Source organism: Ruditapes philippinarum, unplaced genomic scaffold, assembly GCF_026571515.1.
Source record: "Ruditapes philippinarum isolate M1 unplaced genomic scaffold, ASM2657151v2 ctg4810_1_1_1_1, whole genome shotgun sequence".
NCBI lineage: Eukaryota > Metazoa > Mollusca > Bivalvia > Venerida > Veneridae > Ruditapes > Ruditapes philippinarum.
This window is the reverse complement of record NW_026858822.1, coordinates 235,342-242,215: the sequence shown is the minus strand read 5'-3', so window position 1 is coordinate 242,215 and position 6,874 is coordinate 235,342.

Genomic DNA, 6,874 nt, shown 5'->3' with positions numbered 1-6,874 from the left:
TACAATTATTGTATAATAAACAATTATGCTCAACATGATCAACATGGTAATATAACAAGTGTCATATATTAATTGTTACAAAGTGTAAACAGATACCTTAAGAGGGGGTCCTCGCTAATAGCGATAACATAATAAGGGACAATTACACAAGTATGGTGTTGATCATGCGTTACACATATGGATTATAAATGATTGTATACATGTTTATCCGTTGCTATTAATAACCACGATCATAAAGAAATAACAAGTAATATTCTAATGTCTAGCATGCCGATCAAAGTTATAAATAATGAACAATGTCTTTCGTCCGTTCATTCATAAGTGATATACAATTCTGGTAAAAACCAATGAAAAGTTTATAAGAATATCTTGTCATCATATATCTACTAGTTCGTCTGCACCTGCTGCTTGGACGCCCTTTGATGCTTTGCATCAATGCTTTTCTTGTAAATAATTTGTAACTGACAGGAATTCAAAGAAAACAAATAAATGATTAAATAATAGGCCCACAAAGGGGAAGGGGACAGGAGACCGGGGGAAGGGGGCGGGGGGTTAACCAAAGAAATAAAAACTAGAGGTAATGGGGAAGATAAACCCTGATTGTAAACAAGGGAAATAAATCCGACATAAATATTCATGACTGGTAACTGAAAAGAATTACCCATATTGATATATGACATTTCAAGCCATATAAAAACTCTTATGCATTTAAAAGTACATGTATGCCTTTCTGTACATTTTCAGTCCCCTTAAAGCTGCATGCCTCCAGATGAAAGGAAATCAATCTTGGTAAAATTGTACTAAGATTTTAAGGAAAGAAAAACAATTTAAGATTCAAGTAATAATTTACATGTTATGTGCTATTAATAATTTGTTTTGCAGAACAAAAAATATTTATCACCGTCTCTCTACTGCGTTACTAAAGCAGTAAGAGCTGTATTTGCATATTTTGAACCTTTTTTGGTAATTAACATGGATAGTAAGTGCCGTTTGCAATGTGTAAATTACTTTCTTGGTCAACTTTACAATTTTTTACTTTTAAATACATTTTCACAATTTTCTCGAAAAAATTAGCATGAAATCTTGAGGCAAGCTGCTTAAAGGTCATACCCTTACAGATTTTCAACTACTTAACACTTAGCAGCATTGTCAGAATGAAAATGAAGAGCTGACTTGAATAAGTGTGATATATTTACAGCATATCTGAAATTCAATTCTAAAGTCTCGTATTTTCATCACCGAAGCACACTAACATGTCTTATTCATCTCCTCATATGAAAATGAATAAAAAAATGTAAGAATCAGTAAAAAAAGCAATATTTTCTTCAATGTGGTCATGATTTCTGCAAATTGAGAGGTACTGCTCCAACACTGTAGTGAGTTAAATTCTTTTATAATACACACATTTGACCCTTTGAATGGATGCAGAAATAATTATTTATCATTGTGCGCACCTATGTAGGAAAAGAGAACAAAACGCAGGCTTCACCATACGTTTTAAAACCCTGCTCAGTAAACTCTATTAGGCATTGGTAGATCCTAAAATATCTAGCACATTAATTTTATCAAACAAATAGATCTTGGAAATTGAATTGACAGGGCCACACTATTGTTATAATCTTCCAACTGTTAATGTGGTTTTTATGGTAAAGTAGCTTAAAATGTAAAGCACTTTTGGAAATTATTTCAGTAACAACATAATTATATACGAGATCAGTCTTTCAATAGATCATAGAGTAGTTGATGTAACCGGATGTAAACCATGTACGAAAACCGTTAGCGGTAGACTGTCGGACAATTTGTCAAGTTTGATGGGTCAGGTGAGCAATCTAGGGCCATCATGGCCTTCTTGTTTTTGTAAGGCGTCTGTCAATTGTCCGTCCGTCGTAATTTTTACTTTTAACGATATCTCCTCATAAACTGCTGAGCCAATTTCATCCTTGTGGAAACTTCACAGGAATGTTACTTTAGTGGTCAGCTTTAAAAATGTTCAAATATTTCATTTCCATGCAAAGCTCTGCAAAAGAAACAACTTAAAATATATTCATTAAAGAAACGCAAATATCTAGAGCTTAGATATTTGACATAAAACATCTTCTAGTGAGTGTCAACCAAGTTTGTTCAAATAAAAGCCCTGGGGTCAAACTTTTAGAGAATATGGTGTCGGGGTCATTGAATTTCCTTATATGTACATGTACATGTAGTAAAAGCTAAACTAAAGGCCTCTTTTAAAAATCACAAAGAGCTAGAGCTTTGATATTAAGCATAAAACATCTTCAAGTGAGTGTTCTCAAAGTTTGTTCAAATAAAAGCCCGGGATCAAATCAGCCGGCCCTTGGGTTCATTGATTTTCCTTACATGTATATAGTAAAAACTTTAAATATAAATCTTCTTTTTAAAAACACAATGAGCTAGACCTTAGATATTCAGCATGAAACATCTTCTAATGTGTGTCTATCAAAAAACCAAATTAACAAGAATTTTGACTCAGGTGAGCTATTTACGGCCAACTTGGCCGTCTTGTTATGATAATTTATAGAAATGTTCACCACCATTTAATGTATTGCTTCATACATGATCCAGTTCAAAGGTCAAGATTACACACAGAGCTAATTACTATGCATATCTATAAGACCTACATGTTCATCAAAAGCTTTTGACGGGCGTATTTTGCGACAATATTAATTGCCCTTGTTCTTCTTTGTATAATCTACTCCTTTTCTAACACAGCAGAAATAAATCATTCAGCATGGCCACGTGTCACAGTCTAGAGGTTCAGAAAAACCCCCGGATCCAGTAGGCCATAGGGATCATATATAAATATTTGATAATATGCAGGCCCTAATCATATTTCAAGCTAAAGTTTTAATTGATATATTGGTCATTTAATATATTATATGAATCATCAAGTATATATAACTTTTAGAATCACAAACTATTACAAATAACAAAAAAAGTAAGTTATTTATTTCCCTCTATGTTTGATATGATTCTGATTCCATGTGTTCCGGATCACAGGTCGTGATAGTGTCCTGTACCATTACGTAGCACTCTAAGGAAAAATGGATGAAAGAATTCCGAAGGTATATTAGGGGGAAAGCAAACTATATGTTTTCAGAGCAAAGCAAAAATGTTAAACTATGAACATTTTGATCAAGTGTCACTGCGATTTCTTACAACTGGGTATTTTGTAATATTTGTAAGACAGTAGTTGGGGCGTCCGTGGCCGAGTGGTTAAGGTCGTTTACTTCAAACCACTTGCCCCTCACCGCTGTTGGTTCGAATCCCGAAAGGGACTTTGGATTCTTTGATGTTAGGAGGCTATCCAGCTGTCTTACGGAACGTCGGTGGTTCTACTCAGGTGCCCGTTCGTGCCTGAAATAATACACAGAAGGGCACCTGAGGTCTTCCTCCACCAGTAAAGCTCGAACGTCGCGATACGACCCATACTGTGTCAATGTGACGTAAAACCCAAACCAAACAAACAAAGACAGTAGTTTTTGTGTTATTTTCTGGAGGTGTGCTGCTTTAAAGCCATCATTTATTCACTTTTATCGTAGATATTTGTTGTTTTTTGTTGTTGTTTTTTGTATGAATTGAACTTTATGCATTCTGGGGTTGAGGTAATGACTAAAGAGGATTTAAGAATAGAATTTTATTTCATTCATGCACAGAGGTATGAAAAGCCATTAAATGAACATGAATATTACACTAGTGTAACCACAAGTTAACATTATATTGTTTTATTTAAACATCAAAATAGGCTAAATATTAGCATTGCACTAAATGTATATGTGCATCAATTAAAAGAAATACTCTTTTTTCACTGTGTACCGTTTTTATTTTTGGCATGTAGTGAATAAAAACTTATCATTTTGTATTTATCTCTAAATTTATGGAACTCGTTAAACTAAACAACTCTTTGCTTGCCAAATACTCATATGATATATTTTTTTCATATTGTTCAAACAGCTTAGTAGTTGTTTTTTGTAATACAACAAATAACAATTAAACCAGATGCATTCAAAAATGGGAATTCCAAAAGAAATGATCACCTACAATAAATAAAACATGTTATACTATTTGCATACATTTTGAGAGAAAGGCATATATTTAAAGCATGTTTATTTTTCTTTTGTGACTGATTAGATGTCAAACACTTCAATGATGTCATCTGTAAATCTACTTATACACATCTTTGTCATTTGTTGATTACAACAGACTGATCTAATTCCCTCTTTTTCACTATCAGCTTTAATAACCTCTCCTATCAGCTCACCATCACATGTAAACTGTAAAACAGTTTTGGAGAGTGCTCCAAATACCAGTACACTACCTGCTTCAGCGAGATAACAACAGTTAGCTCCCTGTAGTTGTCTATCATTAAATGATGTAATAACCTGACCATTGTTGTCCAGTACTATCAGTCCTTTAATAAAGTCAGCAACATAAATCCTAGTAGCATCCTGACTGACAGCTAAACTGTGTATGTTAGAGAACAATTCATGTCCTGATCGATCCTTACTGAACTGATTAAGTTTCCTACCTGACAATGTATACATATATACTGATGTGTCACCATCTGAGATATATAAATAATTGTTTGCATATGCAAGACCATAACATGCAAAATCAGTGTTAATCTTGTTTGTTGTTTGCATATTTCTTTCTAGAGAAATGAAATGAACTTCCTGTTTTGATGGAACAGTTACTGCTACTTGTGTGTTATTGATCATACACACTTGCCATGGATATGCAGGTAGATCACAGTAATCTGTGACAGTATAGTTGTAACGGTGTAACCATTTAAGTTTGTCGTTGTTGTAATCAGCTAGAATTATTGTACCATCTTCCATACAGCAGGCACTGGTGATGTCACAACTGTCATTATCAGACTTAGTTTTTACATTATATGTTTGGTTACCTTTAATCTGAAATAAATTGCAAGCAGTCTTTGCAGGTTTCTCTGATAGTGTGCCTATGGTCTTCTTTTGTTCTAACTGTGTGAGAATTGTTATGTCAGGTTGAAAGTCTATGTCTCCTACTGTACTATTTATTTTGGCATGCTCCATATAATTGGTGGCAACATTTGCAGCATCTTCTCCCATCTTCACATAAACAAACACTTCAGAATTATTTGTGTTTGTAAATGCTAATTTATCATTAGCTGATCTAATCCTGGACTTATTTGCTTGTAGCTGTTTTAAACTGTCTTCGATTTTGTCTTCAAGACATTTGACTTTACTTTCTATCTCATCTATAGAACTTTTCTCCAGCTTGTCAAGATGGTCATTGATTTCTTGACGGAATTTTCTGATATCAGCCAGTATTTCTGCTTTTCTCTTTAACAGCCTTTGTTTATCCTGTTTAAATATATCAGCTTGTTTTTCAAGGGTCTTGGCTATTTCCTTAAGTTTTGTTTGAATGTCTCTCGATTCAACTTTGTAAGTATTCTTTTGGATAAATTCTGGTATGTAGAATGTATTCTTACATAATCTGAAAAATAAGTTTAAACAGTTTATGGGGCTATGAGATGATGTAGGAAGTTGATATTATTTAGTGTTATATATTAAAGATAGTCTAAGAATATTATGTAAAGTACCTACTAAACATTCCATATACATTCTTAAAAAATACTAATAATTTACCTGTGATCAACTGCTATACATGTAGAACAGCCAACATTATCATGGTTCTGACATACATATCAATGTGTTTATGACTATGTCTGTCACATCTCTCTGCTGTGGTGCCATCGGCATAGCTTTGCTGGTTCCTGACTTAACTTGAGATTTATCCAATACCTTGTGACCAGCACATAAAGGCACTTTACTGTGAACTTTGACACATCTAACACAGAAATAATCTTGACAATCTACACAGTATTTTTCACCTTCAGTGTTCCTGCGTTCATTTCTACACATTGAACATAATGCGTCAAATATTTCATCCGAGAGAATATCCGTATCAATTTGTCGACCTGTGGCCATTTTGTCTTTTACCCCTGATTACCTTTGTTAGTCAATCTATTTACATGGTAAAATCGATAAAAACGTCTCTATTTCTTTCACAGTTATTTTAAATTTAAACATTGACAATATACTCTATAATTAAGATAACTGAAAGCCTTAAGAATCTTCTACATTCACACTCCTGGAAAAATATCATTTTCTACATAATAATTTTTTCATTGATATAAATCCTCTCCTGTTGCGAAATAATGTCTAAATGATTCGACCTACTTTGGGTTTAACTTAAACAAAGGTTCCATTATATCTCTTTGCACACAGTGTAACTTTATCTGGTGAAACATTATCTAAAGTTTATTCAAATTCAATACTAAATTGTTTAACTTTATATAGGTATATAAAGAGTTTATATAGGGCTGGTTTAAACATTATGCTATTGAAATCAATATACCACAGAAGAAAATATTTTACTGAAAAAAATATAACTTACTTTATTTCCACTCACAAAGCAAGTGGTGTACCAATATACATGTATATATAAGCCCTTTTGTTGTTGTATTTAGGACACATTTAAAAATGAGCTGTTGCAATATCAAAATTATTTATTTGTCATGGCTTGACCATTGAAAAGGTCTAATTAGACCTCATTATCAAAGGAAGACTTATACAGGAAAGAATACAAAATCACCTCTTTAAATTCAGATTTATATATATTGATTTAAAAGAATCCAGTAGAAGAACACAATTATTGCTCATAAGCTTTCAAACTGGAATTCTCTAAGTTTTGCCTATTTCTATAATTATGTCGCAAGTCCTATATTAGGTAACTTTGAACGGCCAGCCAAACTTCAGAACATATAAACCGCTGTACTATGTTAACTTCTGTGTAATGCCTTGAAAACAAA